This window comes from Triturus cristatus, chromosome 10, assembly GCF_964204655.1.
Source record: "Triturus cristatus chromosome 10, aTriCri1.1, whole genome shotgun sequence".
NCBI lineage: Eukaryota > Metazoa > Chordata > Amphibia > Caudata > Salamandridae > Triturus > Triturus cristatus.
Window position 1 is genome coordinate 69760589 of NC_140593.1, and position 19843 is coordinate 69780431.

Sequence of the window (19843 nt, forward strand, 5' to 3'; positions counted from 1 at the left end):
CAGACAGTCACGGGCAGGCACTGCGGATACACCACCAGGCCTGGCAGGCGAGGTCAGTGCGGGGGACACACTAGCAGGCGGACAGACCGCTCACCATCATCTACAGTAGAGCGCATGCCTGCAGGCAGGTAGGGAACAGACAGTCACGGGCAGGCACTGCGGTTACACCACCAGGCCTGGCAGGCAAGGTCAGTGTGGGGACAACCCAGCAGGCGCAGAGGCTGGTCAGCATCATCTTCGGTACAGCGCAAGCCTGCCACTGGCGCAGCTTCGTAGCGCTGTTGTCTTGGTCGGATGATTGCAGACACACGACCAGGCCTGCGGTAACCGAGGCGCTTCAGAATCATCATCTTTGTATAATAGTATAGCGCATGCCTGCAGTTTCGCAGCGCTGTTACGTTGTTCGAATGATTGCAAGCAGGCAGAGGTGGGCACTGCAGCCGGACACACGGACACACCACTGGATCAGGCCTAAACGGCAAAAAAAACAGAAGCGGTTCAGAGTCATCATATTATTATTAAAAGCATAGCGCGCGCCTGCACTGGCGCAGCTTCGTAGCGCTGTTGTCTTGTTCGGATGAATTAAGGCAGGCAGACGGCCAGGTTTGAGAGGCACGCGCCTGCGGGCCCACACCGGTGCCCGCGTCCCCAATCCGACCCTGTGGCGCAGTGAGCTTGACGCTGTGAGGTGTGGACGTCATACAAGGCGTGCTGGATGCTGAAGGGGCGGGGCTTGAGTGTATGGCTGGAAGGTGTGTTCTGGGGTGTGACCAGAGTTTTAAAGCCTAAAACCGGGACAGTTCCCAAAAATAGAAGGACTCCAGTTTTACTTCAAGCGAGCGCACAGAATGACAGTGCTCCTCAGCAGAGAATTACAGAAGAGGCTCGAAGAACATAAATAAAATGCCCTTTTAGAGCCATTAGCAGGCCTGTTAATTAAATTGCTTTCTTATAACTGCTGCTAACTATCCCTGCTTTACACAACATAAAAAGATACCTCCCACCGTTTTTAGCCGACCCTCTCTAGAAACCAGGACAAGCTAAATTTCCTGAAAATTGCCTGGTGGACAGCTGGTGGGAAACCGGGACTGTTCCGGCAAATCCGGGACGCCTGGTCACCCGACAAGAGTGGTGGTGCTGGGGCACACTGGTATGCTCCGATAGTGCCACGGCGCACTTGGAGCTGTGGCCGAGTGTACATCAGAGTACACAAGTGCCGTCGTGAGCTGTGCGCGAGTGCACATCATAGTACACACGTGCCCTCGTGAGCTGTGGGCGAGTGCACATCATAGTACACACGTGCCCTCGTGAGCTCTCATAAGTCTGAAGGACTCCATGCAGATGGACAGATGGGCGGGAAGGAAGAGCCAGCTCTTGGCAGCTTTCTTGTTCCTCCACTAGGATGAGACCTTGGCACTGGCAGGGTCCACTCGCGCCCTTTAACTCACCCCAAGGCTGTCTTAAAGAGAAAAGATGAGAAGGCAAGAGGTGTCGTCGAGATTACTGGGGGGTGGCATAGGCAAAACAACAGATCTCTCACCAGAAGAGATGCGTCACTGGATACTCCGGGCTACCCACCCAACAGACAGGACAACAGATCTGTCACCGGAGCCACCCACGTGTGACAGAATGGGCAGCAGACCTAGTCACAAAACCAATGCCAGACGCAGCTCCAATCCCACATGAATCAAGCTGAAAGAAAAGGCAATAGTTTGAACAGTCAGACCTTGAACCCATAGGCAAGTCCACCAGAGGAAGGGGATAGGAGGATGAGAGAGAACCACTCGGACCATGAAGCTCACAACAGGTGCACCCAGGTGAGAACTAGGACAGTGGCGGCTGGTGACATTTGAAAGTGGTGAGGCGTAAACGTTGGGTATGACTTATATAGCGAGCGATGTGAACAAGTTCAACGGACACAGCTGGGGTCCAGGGTGAGTCCCTTTCCCAAGAAAGAAATGGAAATAAAAAAGATTGGTAAATGGTTCATTTGAAAGCAAATGAATGTAGCGATAAAGCAAGGCTTATACAGCAGTGGGAACATACAGTCTTGGAATATTAAATACATTAAAAACTGCCTCACATCTTCCTGAATTAAGATGTTCATCAGTTACTGTTATGTGTAAATTGTACAGCATGACAACCTTAGCCCTTTAAAATGTATGCTTGCCCAGTGTCTTGCACTGCATGCAGTATTAACGTTTGAAAAGTATGCTCTAACCAGACTTCGAGAAGCATCCACAGCTGTTGGCTGCAACAAGTCATATAGAAATATGTGCAGACAGGTCTTTAAGTGGGATGGAAAATGTGGCGTCTCTCTATAAAGGAACATGTCAAATACATTTTTGTGATTCCCATAGCATGCCACTTGACCAGTATTTTGGGTCCTCTCTGAGAAGTAATTGTATCCAGATAAATGACAACAACTGACGTACACCTAACGCCTGTCAGTACGATTGGCTTGATCAATGGGTGTTAGCTGTTTGAGATAAATGAGTGACAACAATTTGTTATAAATAATTTACATTGGAAATGTTTCAATTCTGAAACTGTGAGCCTCTGAATTAAATACCATTGAGTCCTGTGGAAGGAGGTTTGGCCTTCAGTTGTGTGCTTTATGTTAGATCTGTGTCCTCTTTTTTTTCTACATATCTTGTCCATCTGCACATCTTCAACCACCTTGCTTTCCGCTTCAGCATCCTCTTTTCACTTTTCCCCGAATGCACTGTTTCGAATCTGTCACTTCACCACCTCCAAACATGCACTGCACTCCCTCAAATTTAAGCACTTTAATTTCTCTTCTTTTGCCTTACAAATATTTGACAGCTTTGTACCCCCTTCAAACACATATCCACAGAATTTCAGTTGCAAATGGAATATATAAACATTGTTCTGTGTGCTATGTAGAGAGGCCAACCCCCTGACACTTTTTTTTTTAGCTTCAGCCTTAGCGTCTGCGCGCTAAATCAAAGCCCCTTATATACACCTGGCATAGCTCAAGCCTCAAAATAGGCAAAGAAACGTTTTTAACATTCATTGTTTGCACGTGAATCCATGCTTTTGGCATCAGTGTTAACTTAGTTTAATGTCATACATCAGAGAACTGGCCACTGTAAGCACATTCTCATTTGTGCTCGATTCATATATATGAATCAACTTAGCAAGGGAACAACAACCTCGCTTGTTATTTGGATCCATTTCGCGGGGAACAATTAAATGCAGCAGCTCCATTTCTAACGGAGCCAGCAGTCTGCAGCGAGGGCCTGGGGCGTCACAGCGAGGGAGGTTAGCGTGATGAGGGGTCTCAACACAATATACATAACACAACAGTAGCATGCAAACACTTACCATTACCGAGAACAAGGCACCGAATCAAACTTGCTTGCATCCACTCTCATGTCTGATGAAAGGGAGGGATCTGTGACAGGTTAGCGGTCCTGTTGTTTGCCCGGTGTGAAGCTGGAAATGTCGCACCCACACCCTTGGGCCAGGCGTGGCCTGAGGGTATAAATAAACCGGGCATTGATCGCTCGTGGTCATTGGCGCACCAACCATAATACTGGTGCTGCCTCATTTCTTTGCATCCAGCACAGCGAGACCCCGCGACGTGCCTCACGACACTGGCGACGAGATGGAAACGGGCCCACACGTCGCCACCAGCACCGAAACACCACCGTCCTCCCTTGCCTGACGGAAACTGCAGAGCACTGGGCGGAGCACTCCTTCGGGCTTGAGGCGTGCCTGTTCCACATGACTTCATCAACCCACCAGCAAGGGAAGCAGGTAGAATCGGCCCTCGCGCACCAACCGTGGCATCCCCTGCACCGCCTACTGGGAAGCCTTCCCCGATGTGCTCAAGTGACGCGTTGAGCAGCACACACGCGTCCCGAGACTGCTGCGGGCCACGCACGTGATAACTGGCCCGGCTGGATGCCGGTTTCCCCCTCGTTGCCAGGCCTTGCACAAGGGGCCAAGGAACACCGATCCTGGTAGGAGGCACCACACCTACAAGAGGGGCAGAAAGGAAAAAAATACATATATACATATAAATAACAACCTAACACCAAGACTACAAAGGCATTCATAGAGACACAGAGGAATCCAAAGGAGCCAATAGGAAAGGACAGGAACCACAGAAGAAGAAGAGGGGGCCCGATAGACATCACCAAGAGAGATAAGCAAGATGGCAAAGGATGCAAATTTGGCCCAGCAACCTGCCGTATTGCTATGCAGCACGCCCTTACTGGTGTCCTACCCCCATTCAGCGAGCTGGCCGACCCTGTGATGGCGTCTCCAAGATGGAAGACATGGCTAGGACACCTAGAGAACTACTTTGTGCCAACAAGGGGGACAGAGGGCGCAGTGAAACAATCATTACTTCTCCACTATGCAGAAGAGGAAATATACTTCCTATTAAAACACCTCCCGAATACAGGAGCACCCACTGATTACACTGGCATTTTGACGGCGCTCAACGCACATTGCGGTCCGCAGTTAAATCCGGATCTCGAAAGATTCAAATTGCAGCAGGCCCGACAGAGGGAGGGAGAGTCAATTGATGCCTTTTACGAGAGATCTGGCAAGTACATGCATGGCTGATAACCATTCCAAAGAAATTTGTGCACAAATCATCCAGGAAAGCCGTAGCAAGATGCTACGCGGGCTGATCCTGAGACAACCAAACATAGCCCTGGAAGAAAAACTGGTCCTAGCTAGTATGCACAACCTCTGCGCAGCAAGGGCGGCTGAGATGGACCTAGCACTAATACGTGTTCCAGAGTGAAGCTTAGTCCTCAAGACTGAGCGAGCTGATGAAGTGAGAACACGAGATAGAAGAAGTGGGCAACAAGCCCGTCCGCCTTAAACCCCGAAAGGAAGGGAAAGGAAAGTGTGGATAATGCAGGCAGGAAGAGCACCCCATCCAAGGGTGCCCGGGACACGGCCAAACGTGCTCCTACTGCGGGATCCCAAATCACTTTGCATCGGTGTGCCAGAAAAGGAACCAAAAGAGAAACAGCAGAGGCGACAGGCCCATGAGAAGGTTGGTGCGCCAACCGTCGATAACCACCCTTGCGCCGGCAAGCGGCGTGAATGGAGCTGCTCAGGCCACCTACTGCGTAGAAGACACATCAACAGAAGACGATGACGAAGTCAAGACATTCCTAGTCTCATTCACCCAGGGGCTGAAGAAGGCCACAACCCACGTGCACGGACGTAAAGGTGGTCATTGATACAGGGGTCTCCGTGAACGTCATGGGTGTCCAGCAATACAACCAACTATGGCCCAGACCCGTGCTCATATCCTCCAAGACAAAGATCTTTGTCTACGGCAGCCACTCACCCATGCTCCTATGAGGAAAAATGATGGTACCAATCCACTCAGACGACCACGAAATCAACACAACCATTCAAGTTATCAACCAAAAGGCAGACACACTACTCAGCAGCCACGCGGCAGAGGACTTGGGCCTGGTGATCTTCGCGAGAAGGGTGCAAGCGAATCAAACAGACGAGCTGCTAGAACAATTTGCAAGCCTTTTCGATGGCTTGGGGTGCATCAAACAACCTCCTGTGAAGCTACATATCGACCCCTCGGTGACACAAACAGCCCCTGCCACAGACAAAGCACTTTCTCCTCCGGCCACTGGTGGAGCAGGAGTTGCAGAAATTAGAGGACCATGGGGTAATCGAGAAGGTGTCAGGGCCAACCCCTTGGTTGTCCCCCATGGTCATCGCAGAACAGCAGCCGAGGAAAATCGAACTGTGCATCGATAGGCGCCTTCCCAACAAGGCCATCTGAAGACAGCGCCACATCACACCAATGATGGATGAAATAGTGGTTGATGTCAACAGATCCCGGTGGTTTTCAAAGTTGGACCTGAGTGCGGGGTACACCAACTGGTCTTGGCAGAGGAGAGTAGATATATTACAATATTCAGCACTCATCTGGGGCTGCAGCGCTACAAGCGCCTCAATTTTGGGATATCATCAGCAGCAGAGGTGTTCCAGAACTCAATACGTGAAATTCCGACAGGACTGCCAGGTGTACTAAACGTCAGTGATGACGTTCTCATTCACTCCACTACAGCTTACGAACACTACAAACATTTCCGAGCCACACTAAAACACCTGCAAGATCATGGAGTCACCCTGCACCAGGAGAAATGTTCGTTCTTTCAACGAGAAATAGAATTGTTTGGGTACATCTTCAACCAGGAGGGAATCCAGGTGGACCCACAAAAATCTCAAGCCATAAAAGATTTGCCACCCCCCAAGAAAGTGTCGGAAGTGTGGAATTTCCTGGGAATGGCCACATACTGTGGACGGTTCATTCCAGACATAGCCACCAGATCGACTAAGAACTCTCACCCGATCAGACACTAAATGGAAGTGCAAACAGCAAGAAGAGGAGGCATTCCAGATAATCAAGACTACTCTCCTCGACAACACCACCCTGGTGTACTTCGAACCCGCCAAGCACACGGAGCTCCTCGTGGATGCCAGCCCGGTGGGCCTGGGAGCGGTACTCGCACAGTTACTGGAGCTAGGAAGATGGGCCTCGCTGGCCTTTGCCAGAAAGTCCCTATCGCCCACCGAAGCACAATATGCCCAAATTGAGAGAGAGGCTCTGGCTATAAGGTGGGCATGCCAGCACCTCCACCTCTACATCTGCAGCCAGCCTTTCAAGGTCATCAAGGGCCACCAGCCGCTGGTACCCCTTTTCAGTGGGTCAGCGCATCACCCGCCTACCCGGATCGAGCGCTGGGCCATCGGTTTGCAGCAGTACCAGATGGAGGTGATCTATCGACAAGGTGTGAAAAACCCGGCAGATTTTCTCTCCCGCCACTCAGCACCGAAGGGGGTTCCAGACGAGATACAGAAGACCCAAGCGATGAAGGCACACATCAACATGATTTCAGAGGCTGCATGCTCCAAAGCCCTAACTTTGCCCGACATCAATGAGCCAGCCGAAGCAGACCCAGTCTTCGTCAAAGTGTGCAACGCTGTCCAAGGGGAAGAGTGGCAACACTTCCTACGAGATGCAACAACTGGTCAGGGAAGGAGAGGGAGTACCTCACAAAGATGTGGACAGTACGAAATGAGCTGACCATGACCCAGGAGGGCATCCTACTGCTGGGGTCCCTCATCGTGGTTCCGGCAACCATGCATCACCAAGTCACCCAACTGGCCCACGGGGGACACCAAGGGGCCACGAAGATGGAGACAAGAATGTGGGAAAAGGTCCAGTTCCCAGGTTTAGAACAGAGAGTAGAAGAGACCGTGAGAAGGTTCCCAGCCTGCCAGCTGACCAGTGCGCCTGAATGACATGCACTCATTCAGACCGAAGAGCCTGGGAAGGTACCATGGGAGAAAGTAAGCATAGACTTTGGGAGCCTCCCCGATGGTAGGATGACCCTGGTCATGATGGACAGCTATTCGAAATACCCCGTGGTTGAGGTCGTTGGCTCTACTGCGTTCACCCGAGTGGCCCCGTGCTGGAAAAGACATTTGCAATGTTCGGATGCCCCGAAGAGATCAAGAGCGACAAAGGACCCCCTTTTCAAGGAGGTGAATTTCGCAAGTTCATGTGACTTCACAGAGTACGACACCGTCAAATCACCCCACAATGGCCACAAGCAAATGGAGAAATCAAGAGATTTATGTGGACACTAAACAAGACATTGCGAATTGCAGTTGCGGAAAGCACAGACCCAGAACGCCAACGGCAGCTATTCCTGCAAGACTACCGAAGCACGCCAAACAGCACCACCCTACAAGTACTCTGGATGCTCATGTTCAATGGGCCACATCGGGACACCATCCCTGTGTGCCCTGGCTGGACCCCGCCCAGGTAGAAGGAAGCCCAAGAGCAGCGAGAGTGGCAGAAACGAGCCACCACCACAAGAGAAGAGCCAGGCACCACAACCTGCGACCAGGAGATCATCAAGGACAGGGCCCGGGCGAAAAGTTCAGGACCCCTACAAGCCTGGCCACTGGACAGTGACGAAGGTCAAGGGAACTATGGTGACGGCAGAGAAAGATGAAGAGACGGTGACCAGAAACATCTCCTGGTTCAAGGAATTGGAAGGAGAGTCCCCCAACCCCAGCCAGAGAGGACGAAGTTGCAGGGGAGGAAGGTGAGCCATGGGACGACAAAAGCATCCAGCTGGAAGCCCAGGCAGGTGGCCAACCCACAACACTGGTTGAGGCCACCCCAATGCCTGTTGTGACGCCTTGAAGGCAGAAGAGTGCCCGGCTGGCCGAAGTCGGCAACCCAGAAACAGCCTGTGAGAACCCCCCCCCCCCCCCCCCCCTTGTCCCCCCGGGCTCTCGGCTTAGACTTTGCATGCCATAGAACAATCGAATGCCGGGCTACAAAAAACAAGGACTGCATTATCATAGGATGTGACAGTGGAGAAGTGTGGCTCAATGATTAGAGCGGCAGACCCTGATGCAGAGGTCTAGCCCGGGACCAGGGTTCAATTCCCCGCCTCGGCGGGTCTTGGGCTCAAAAAAAATCCACGGACCTGATAATTCTCGCCTCGGTGCCATTCCAATCATGGAGTCCCACTCTGCAACTCTGGGCAATAGCTTGCTTAATCTCCACAACGGCCCCCCACAACGCTAAGGATGCCTGGCCTCCACCTTGGGGGTGCCCAGGAGTGGATGCCTCACAGGGAAAGCCAGGATGGGTTCCACAGCGGTATTCGTACAAGCGCCGAGAGGCCTCCGGGTAGTCGTGCGCTATACAAGTATCCATACATTTACATTTACATTTTACATTTACATTTAGGGGTCCTGTCTTTTGCCCAGTGTGAAGCCGGAAATGTTGCACCCACACCCTCGGGTCAGGCGTGGCCGAGGCTATAAATAAACGGGGCAATGATTGCTCGTGGACATTGGCCCGCCAACCATAATACTGGTGCTGCTTCATTTCTTTGCATCCAGGGCAGCGCGGGAGGCCTGCAACGTGCCTCGCTACAGGATCTACATCTTTGAATGACGGATGTCTGAAGTCACGCAGGGACGCCCAAAACCGTGAAGCTTATTGCGTCACTGGCCTACAGAGTGCATACAACTATAAAACACAATGGCAATGAAAGGCTTTTAAACAGAAAGCCCTGCGTCTTGCATCACAATTCCAAAAGTTGATTTACTGCCCCGCTTCCATCTCCTGCTTCAGAGCGATGTGGGGCAGGAAGCCTGAAACAGACAGCCCAGCCCAGACGTAAATACATCGATTTATTTAGAGATACGATCGTATCTTTAAATAAATCTATCTATTTAATATGTTTTCATATAATTGTGTAGGAATTTCAGAGGGGTGCAGCCCCTGAGCCCTAATGGAGAAATCGCCCCTGATTACTAGGGAGCAGGTGAGAACTACTGAAAGCCCCAAAGCCCATGGCAGGTGCACCCAGATGAGAACTAGGGAGCAGCTCAGAATTACTTAAATCCTAAAGCCCATGACATGGGCACCAAGGTGAGTCTAGGGAGCACGTGAAAATTACTAAGACCCACAAAGCCAAGGTGCACTCATGTGAGAGTTAGGAACAGTTGATAATTACTGAGATCCCCAAAGAACACAATTGTTGCACCAAGAAGTAGGGAGCAGCTGAGAATGACTGGGACCCCCAAACCCCAAGTGCACACAGGTGAGAACTAGGGAGCAGCTCGAAATGACAGACTCCCAAAGCCCACAAAAGGTGCACTCAGGTGGAAACTAGGGAGCAGCTGAAACTACTGAGACCCTCGAAAGCCCATGTGCACCCAGATGAGAACTAGGGAGCAGCTCAGAATTACTCAGTCCCCCAACGCCCTTTTAAGTGTCCAGGAACAAGCTATCTGTATGAGGAATTTAAAAGAAACGAGGAGCCAGGAGTGACTACAGCAGCGGGGGAAGAGTCCACCCAGGTGAGCTACCCTAACGAGCAACCCCCTGCACGTGGTACGCCATAAGGAGAGATAGAGAGGTTACTTACTCTGTCCGGGAATCACTTGATATGAGCCATCCATCTCCAAACAGAAGAAAGTTCAAAGGGGAGCATCTACGGAAGGACTACAGACAAGCATCTATTTTCATTCGAAAACCAAGGTGGCTGACTGAATGAAGGGACTCTAGCATAGATAGGTTAGTCTTGGACAGTTCAGATTCTGTACCCTACAGCCAGTGGCTGTGAACACCACCACACTACTGCTGGAGCCCATATCTGCATTATAGGTCAAGCAGAGATGGGCAGAGGACGTGGCCTCATGAAGGGGCTTCTGTACGGAGAACGTGACTTCTAAGAGACTCTTCCATGGGGGTGGTGATCTTCAGAAAGGGCTCTTCGGAGGAGGTGGCCTCCAGCTGAGACTCTTCCAAAGGGTAGATGACTTCTACGAGAGACACTTCCATGGGGAAGGTGACCTAAAGGAAGGCCTCTTCGTACGAGGAAGAGGCCTCCAGCTGAGAGTCTACCAGGGGGAGGTGGCCTCAAGGTATGGCTCTTTGGGGGAGGCCGTGGCCTCCATTTGAGACACTTCCACGGGGGAGGTGACCTCAAGGAAGGGCTCTTCAGAGGAGGCCTCCGGTTGAGACTCTTCCAAACTGTAAATGACTTCAAAGAGGTACTCTTCCAATGGGTAGATGACTAAAAGAAAGACTCTCCAAAAGGGCAGATGACCTAAAAGAGGGACTCTTCCAATCAGCCACGGCCCATGCAGGTAAGAGCGGTGGGCTGGGGGGGGGGGGGGGGGGGGGGGGAGATTCGACAGACTACAACAAGGGCAAATTAAATAAATAACTTTCCCTCTGCGTCTGCCGAAATACACCCAGCTCCACCACTCTTACCTGCATGGGCCGCGGCTGCTTCCAATGGGTATGTGATCTAAAAGAGGGACTCTCCAAAAGGGTAGATGACCTAAAAGAGAGACTCTTCCACAGGGTAGGTGACCTTAAACATGGGCTCTTCCATGGGGTAGGTGACCTCCAGGAGGACTCTTTTAGATAGGATGTGCCCCCAAGAAAAAACACTTCCACAAAGAGGGTGACCTAAGGAAGATACTATTCCACAGTGGACCTGCACTCTGGGAGGATCTCTTCCACAGTTGACGCGGTCTCTAGAAGACTGTCACACAAGAGGTGACCCCCCTGCTTGGGACTTTTCCACAGAGGAGTTGACCTTAAGGGAGGGCTCGCCCGCAGTAGTGCAGTTGACCACAAAGAGCGATAGTGTAAGAGGTGGTGGGCTGGGTAGGAGCCTGATGCTACACCTGTCTGTTGAACGAGAACACAAGGCATCCCTATTCCACAAATTCCCACACTAAAGCGAGGGATGCATCCGGTTCTCACTGTAGCTGGTGTAGCATTTGAATAGGCAAATTGTAGGTAGCGTCACTAGTATAAAGGAAAAATTGAACAGCAACATTATGCAGGAGGGTTTACTAAAAAGTACAGCAAGAACTGGTAAATGATGCACTGTTTAAAGGAACATAAGACATTCTGTGCCTCTATTGCCTAGACTTATAGCACACTGATACAAAAGGGATCAGAACACACTGTATACCAGACTTTAATGTAGATTACTGAAATCCCCAATGTATCATTACAGCAATACGAAGCAATGCAATGCGTAATTAGAAAGTGCACTACCGACCGGGAGGGTATACTGCCACTGAGCAGGTGTGTATGCCTAGTGCTGCCTAAGGTTCGTTAACTGAAAAGCCAGGTCTTCAGCTTCCTGCATAATTAAATATATGACAACACCGGTCCTCTTGACCAGGTTCTGTGTATGCGTGGGATGTGTAAGAGTACAAGTCCTGCAGAGGGGAGTTGCCTGGGTGTTTGGTGGAAGGAGATGCAACTGTTCAGGTCAGGCCTAAGTTGTGCAGTGCCTTGAATATGTGAGTGTGAGGAGTTTGAAATGAGCGTGTTTGGGATTCGGGAGTCAGTGGAGATGCCCGAGGTGTGGGGGGATGGCATTTCTGAGTGAGAGGTGGAGGATGCGTCTGGCTTCTGAGTTCTGAATAGTTTGCAGTCTTCCAGACAGATGCTTGGTGATCAGGGCATAGAGGGTGTTCCCGTAGGTTAACTTGGTGACGAGGCCGTGACAGTTTTTCAAGTATGCTCGGAAGCCATTTGAAGCTTGTCCTCAGCATCTGCAGGATATAGAAGCAGGATGCAGTGACAGTGTGGACTTGTGCAGTCACGCCCAGTTTGCGGTTGATGATTATTCAGAGGTACCTAGAGTGGGTGCGAGTCGGAGTTCTGCCGGCCGCCAGATTGAGTTCCACGGTGAGATGTTCTTCCTGAAGATCACTAGTTCCGTCTTGTCAGTGTTGAGCTTGAGACAGTTGGCTTTCATCCAGTTATCAACTTCAGTCATGCAGGCGGAGAACTTGTTACTTGTGTTGGGGGCAGGGCTTTAAGTGGGCCGGGTCTCACCGGTGCTGAGCACTGGCAGATTTTTAAAGGGGGCCTCGAAACGGGTCTCTATTGGGCTCTGTTTTGTGCCCTGGCACTTTTTTCCGGACTGCGGTGACAGCAGACTGCTGTCACTGCCGTCCGGAAAAAAATGAACCACCTGTGCCAGGGCACAAAACAGAGCCCGATAAAGACCCGTTCCGAGACAGCAAGCACATCGATGTGTGCTGCTCACACTGCTCACTAGTGGAGAAGTTACGCATGACGTCATGCCAGGTGATCATTGTAGGGGAAGGGAAATCCTTTAAAGAGTCATTTTCTCTCTGGATTTCCCTTCTCTTTCTGAAACTCAGCAACATTGCTGTGGTGTCACCAGGGCTTTAAGTTGCAGCTTTTTCAATATTATAAACAAGCCATAGTGGCTGCTTATTTATCTTATGCAACTAACCACCATTGACAAAGCCAATAGTCCTGACTTGTTGTAGGTATGATGTTACTTGTTGTATCATAAATCTAGATGCAATGGCAGAAACAGCAGAATACAAGTGGAGAGGCAGACTATGCTAAGCACAGATTTTTAGCTTAAGTGCTTTTAAGCCACAGTCTTAAATACATTAGCTACGCCTCTTTAAGAGACCCCCCAGTTTTTTCACTCCACTTAAAGCCCTGGTTGGGGGTTTTAGCCAAAAGGCTCTCCTCTAATGAGTTGAGGTCAGGATTTTGATGATGGGTGCGCGGATGACACTGGCCAGAGGGATCATGTATGAGATAACTGGAAGCTGGGAACTCCGGCCTAAGCAATTTCAATGAGCTGAACCTCAAAACAATACAGAAATGTAGAAACAAGCATTCATCAAACAAATACACAAAATATGAAATATTTTACGCAATTCACAAAAAACCATAAAACAACTGAAATGTTAATTTTAATGGGAAAAGTTGACTTTCAGTTAAGGCCACCTATCGCCTATACTTCATTCTGTTTAATGCACTTGCACTGCTCCCAAGACGCAACCTCAGGAAACCAAATTAATTTTTAGCTTTTAATTTAGAATGTTTTCAAATTTTCAGTTTTACATTTTGCTTCTTCCTTTATATATGCTTTATTCATCTGTTATTTTTTAATTTTCTAAGCAGTAGCGGACCCCCCGAGTAGGTGCCGTGGACCCCCAGAGGTCCGGGGACCACAGGTTAGGAATCACCGCTGAATACAATATCAAACTTTCTTCAGAAAGAAAGCTATACACATTCAGCAGATGCCCATCCATGTCATCTTTGATGAAAGCTCAAACACGTCAACTTAGCACTTTCCTCTCCACCTCCAAGAGTAACCTCGTTTGTGCAGAATACATGCAGTGTTGCACTTGGCAGGAAACAAGCAACAAGTGCACAACACAGATAGTGTCATGAACATTGTGCATCTTTCCTTCCAGTGTTCACACTTTATAGCCGCGGGAAGCAGCTCTTTCCAAAACTAAGCAGACTGCAGAACATGTCTGTACATTAGACCCTTGGGGTTCTCCCTAGGAGGCCTCTCAACATGAAACGTGGAATGCCGTGAAGAGGTGTAAACCTTTGCGATCTTCTAAATTCTGAGGATTCTCTTGAAATGTGTCTGTGATGTAAACTTGCATTTGCATGAACAATGAATGAATATATTCTGAGGACAGCAAAGGAGTTCATGTTTCTAAGGGTTTGTTCTGCTGCGGATAAAACTCCCTCGACCATCAGTTAGGGATAGTGACACCCCTTGGGCAACGCCCCGTGTGCCAAATGGATAATACGGTGAAGCAGCATCGGCCGTAAGTATTGTGCCCATGGAGATTGAAAGCAGGACTCAAATAAGGCTCCAGGGTCTATGGTATTTTTTTTTTTTCTTTTTAACATTTCCATCTTCCGTCCCAAGGAGGGCCTCGTGGGAGAAGCTTTGAAGGAACTGCCTTGCCTCCCTATCTGGGCCAGAGTTACCTTTAAGGCCTTATGCTTTAGTCATAGGATCCTTAGGAAAAGCGGGCTGCGTTTTTTACTTCCTCTCCTGACAGTATATCAGCCTGCTCGCAATCTGAGATCGCTGGGCAGTGCAAGACTGACTCTGCCCAGGGTGCAGAAGGCGTGGGTCGGCGGGAGATCCTTCGGGGTCCTGGCAGCCAAAGCATGGAATAAGCTCCCAGTGGATCTGAGGACATCTGAGTCGGAGTCTCTGTTCCGCAAAAAACTGAAAACCTGGCTCTCCCGTCACCCCCCGGGAGGGCTAAAGTAGCAGAGTGCTTTCCTGCTGTGGTTATCCACGCTTGAGGATGGGCAGTTTGGGAGGGTCGTTTGGGGTTCATTATGTCCTAGCGCAGGGACACTCCGGTTGGAGTAACCATTGTGCTCTATATGCTTCCTAATAATAATCTGCATTTATCCATATTTATTTTGTGGCCATCATATTTGTATTTTTCTATGGTTATCTTGTGTTTTGAGAATAAATGGAAGCTTAAAATGGTACATTTTCACATTTAACTGAAAAACATGCAACCATACTTTGCTGCTTGTCACGTTTTACCAAATTAAGCAGCCAAATATTGTGAAATATTACACCCACTGTTAATATCACCATTATCATACAAGTATATGTCAACATTTATATGTATTTAGGAAAATCTCAACTTGTTATTTTTTTTTTTTAACTTCCCATGCGGTCTATCTGCTCTGCTGCTGTCCTGGAAATCACAAAAGACTGCACAAAGACACCTGCAGGATGCCAATTTTCCATGTTTTCCACTTTCAAAAATACAGACAGGAAACTCATTTTTTTCTGTCTGCATTTATCTGTAATAATCTTTAAAAAACGTGTAGCCTTATTCATAAATGACACGATTCAGGTTCTGCGGACGGTTCTAAAGCGAATAATGAAGACCTATATTGCCTCATTTGTCACCCCGACTGTCTCCTTGCTGCAGACTCAAGAGCTAAACTCCCACTTCTCAGCACTACGAGGAATGTTCACATGGTTCGATCTTGTGGTAAACCCATGCGCACTTGTTTCTGGTTTAGAACACCAGTTTCATCAATTAAGCAATAAAGTGTACAATGTGCGCCATTCTCAACATCAGAGCAGAAACTCGCACTCGTCACAGCTATTTTCATTTTTCCCTTGTTTGGGTCACACTGCTCCATGCCACCATGTTACTAAAAGATATTGTACGTTGGTCAAGAGCTGTAATTAAAGTGTTGATAATCTGAGACTGTGGCACTGACACGGAGTTCCAAGTAAACGTAGTCCCTCAATGAGCCGAGTAAAGCCCGAGTAAAGCCCGGTAAATCCGGTAACCCCAGTGAAAACTTGATTTCTAGCGCTTTTTTAACAAAGCCCTTTAATGCAGGCCTCTAAGCGCAACACTTTCATTGAGAAGCTGTCAACAGACCCTTCGTGATGTTTCCCGCTATTTTCTTAATTAATTCGTCATCAATTACAAATTATTCAGCAAAAAGACAGCAGGCGCCACTGCCGAGCCATACACCTTGGACAGGTGTACAAATAATCCAAATGTCCGACGCAGAATAGTGACCATTGCCCAAGCCTCCCCGGTGACCAATGGCGCGCGTGCCTTGAGGAGTGTCCAGGGCGGCGGAGCCATTTCATGAAAGAATCCTCCCTAAACATGCATCAGATTTAACTTTCTCTACACGACGATTCTTCAATATCCCGTTGAACTGCACATTTGTTTCGCTCTAAAGTCCAGAAATTTACTTTTTTCTAGATTCATTTTGACATAATGTTCTTTTGATATTTCCCATCTTACCAAGAGCTTTCTTCAGACAAGTTAACCAGTCGCTGAAGTAGGCTGAGCCCTTGCCCATGCTGCATGCTGGAGTGGGCGGAAGCAAAATGTGAATGACACAAGAACAGACCAATGGATGAAGACAGCTGGATGAAAGCCCCTGTAAGTAGTATTATAGACATCATTTTAGTAAAATCAAAAGGCTTGGCTGACGTCAGACCACAAAAAAAATCTAATCGTAGACGCTATGGGATTGTTAACCCTACATCCAATAAATCACCGACATCTGTGGCAACATGTTTCAGCCATCTATTGAAGCCACAATGGTTCAATGGCTTTCATCAGGACATAGAAAATTACAATCACCAGCTAACACAATCCTTAACTAGCACTGGGTCTTGAAAGGAATCTGTGAAAGACACTGCACATGATTATTTATTTGCCTGGAAGAAAACACATTCTTCATTCTTTTCCTAAGGAAGAGAAGAGGCAGCACAAATGAAAGTTACCAATATTGGTCCTGGGTACTCAGGTAGGATTATAAAGGACAGAATGGCAGAGCGAGGAGACATGCGCTTATCCCGTCATGGTATCACTGCGCACTGCGTGTAGAAAAAAGGCGTGCCTTTGGCCTATCGACTCTCTGGTGATCCGTAGTGGCCGGAGTGTTCCTTAAATCGTGCTTAACCCCTTCGGTGCTCATGACGGAACGGTTCCGTCATGAGCCACGGTTGAGCTGTGCTCATGACGGAACCGTTCCGTCATGACCACGCCCGCGCAAGATTCCGTCAGCACAGCGGCGGAATCTGCGCAGCATGGAAGGGGTTAAAATCCACTCCGTTTCTGTCTTGGTATCGCCTGAGCGCCTGACACGCATGCCGCATGATGACATCATTAAGCGCATGACATGCGTAAAGTCCATAGAGTGCAGATTTGTATCCACAGCCAAAAAAAAAACTTTTAATTTCTAATTGTTTGCATACATTATTTCATGACCAAGACACACTAAGAGTATTTAAATTGTCGAGATAGATTGAGAAAATAATATAGAAGGGCCGCTATCTCAAGGTTTTCAGCAGGTGATAATGATCAGAAGCTCAAGAATCAAATAAGCGTAACCTAAAAAAGAGGCGAGCAGGAGCTATATATACCCCTACTGTCCAAACGCGGCATCTTTATGTGCATGAATAATAAATACATACTATCTCATCATCGAAGGGAATTTAACTTCACCCAAGGTACGTCGTCATTGAGGCCATCAACACTGGTGCCTAATCTGTGCTCTCCGTGCCACTGGCACGGAATCAAGCTATCCTGGCTGAAGAGGGGTGAAACCCCGAAACCGGTCCTAGGATGCTTGTTTCCAGTCCAGACAGGACCTGGCTTGGCAGTTCGGGCTGGACTGTTCCCATGAGGCACAGGGTCAAGACTGATTTGCATATGGCTGGGTTCAAACTGCAACGGCATGGTGAGCAAAAAAAAACGATGGATTTAGGCCCAGACCTCTGTACTGGGGTGAATGTATGACATTGTTCTGCATTCTGTCCATCAACTGTTGTTTTTGCATTAATCTGTGGACCCAGCAGGTTTTTTGTTTTTACCTCGGCCTCATTGTCTTAGTTAAGCACAGTATTTCTTTGCAGCAGACCAGTGTATACGCTGTCCAGCAGGCTCGACCTTGATTCAGAAGCCAAGGAGACCTCAGTCCAGAGTTTTCATAGTGAATTAATTGACACTACAATAACAGCATGGGAAGCGGCATCACCCGTGGCGAGCCACACACAGTCGCTTTTTTTTTTTTTTTTTTTTTACTGTGTGTGGGTTGAGTGTGGACTAAACGGTCACATACATCTGCACAGAGTTTAAATGAGGAGATCGATTGGAATACGTTGCCAGTGTCTGCTAACAGGGTTTTTCATGGTGGAACCCTTGTCTGCCTGGGATACGACTCTAGGACAGCAGCTCTACTGTTGTTTCTTGCCCTCTTTAAAAGTGTGTGAGAATTTCTCTCTGAAGAGAAGAGGGACCTGTGCTAGTCTCAGGGGATTCTTTTAGAGTCCACCCTGGCTTAAAGAAGAGTTTCCACGTTATTCGCTCTTTTGTAATATAGAGTGGTGGTGCTAGGAGGGATGGCTCAGCGTTGTTCTCGCCTCTCCTTCCCTTGTTGCGTTGAGACAATCGTCACCTTATCCAATTCTTTGCAATTTAGATAAGGACTCGGACAGTGTAGAGTTCACAGAGTGTGGCCGCAAGACAGAACTCTGCTTGCAGCCAGCACTTTACTGAAGATCATGTCCCCCATCCCTGGCACCCCTGAGCACCAAAGAGACTACAAAGACTGGGGATAGACCACGTGGAAAGGCAGGTTTCGCTTTGTAGGAAGCAGGTGCCTCGCCTTAAGGTGATGTTGACTACTTCACGTTATTCTGGAAAAAACAAAACAGAATACGGTGAAAAAAACAAGCGGTCAATCCATAGACCTAACTTCCCGATCACTGAATTTGCGAAGGCTGCTAGGGCAGGCAACATCGGATGATGTATTCCAAAGGACTACAAGTAGGGTCTGTGAGTCTGGTACAGTAGCCTTCTGCATGATGGATAAAGGGTACAGACACCAACAGACAATGCATGATGGATATTTACCTATCTTGGATATTCCTTTTAAAAGACCAGTAACATCATCTGGAACAAGTCTGCTGTCGGCTCCAGGAGGTGGAGGATTTCTTCAGTTTGAAAATCTGTTTGCATTCCCTGAATGCTTCTCATTAAGGATCACGTTGGCGAAACGGTCACAAGACAAGATGCAGTAGGCTTCTAATCTGGGGTAAAATACGTCTGTTCCAATCGAGTGTCGAGTCCAGAGGTCCAATTTGTGTCTCCCAGATAAAGTTGTGCTTTGCAAGAGTGACAATCGCCATGTATTCATCTTCCAATCCATCTCTGCCTTGAAGCCTTAACTAGAAACATTACTCACCAATGGCTCTACCACGCCTCTGGCCCCAGTGTTATACGTGGCTCTGGCCCCAGTGTTATACGTGGCTCTGGCCCCAGTGTTATACGCGCCTCTGGCCCCAGTGTTATACGTGGCTCTGGCCCCAGTGTTATACGCGGCTCTGGCCCCAGTGTTATACGCGCCTCTGGCCCCAGTGTTATACGCGCCTCTGGCCCCAGTGTTATACGCGCCTCTGGCCCCAGTGTTATACGCGCCTCTGGCCCCAGTGTTATACGCGCCTCTGGCCCCAGTGTTATACGCGCCTCTGGCCCCAGTGTTATACGCGCCTCTGGCCCCAGTGTTATACGCGCCTCTGGCCCCAGTGTTATACGTAATGCACATGGTGGTCTATGTGTGGTAATTATATAGCTCAAACCTAGCCAAAAGGCAGCAGAGCAGTGTAAATAGTGAAGGCAAAGATACAGTCAGTAAGTGACTGGCGCGGGGCTGGCGACTGAGCGGTGGGTGATATTCTTGTAAGAGGTGTGTTTTCAGCTCTTTGCTGAACTAGAGCAGGTTTGGGCCAGTCCTGATAGGAGGATGTTGCTCCAGATCCCGGGCGCTTCAATGGGGAACAGATGACTTGTGTTTTTTCACTTCTTTGTCTCATGTTTGATGGTGTCCTGGCTGCCGTATGCAGGGACCCAGGGGAAGTGCTAGGCTTGTCAGCCAGGTAGG

General features: G+C 48.9%; 1 protein-coding gene across 5 annotated transcripts in view; it reads right to left on the reverse strand.

Annotated features, from left to right (window-relative positions):
* The window catches only part of TBC1D5 (TBC1 domain family member 5), a 2224639-nt gene that overhangs the window by 798567 nt on the left and 1406229 nt on the right, over positions 1-19843 (reverse strand). The gene's annotated exons all lie outside the window — the stretch shown is intronic.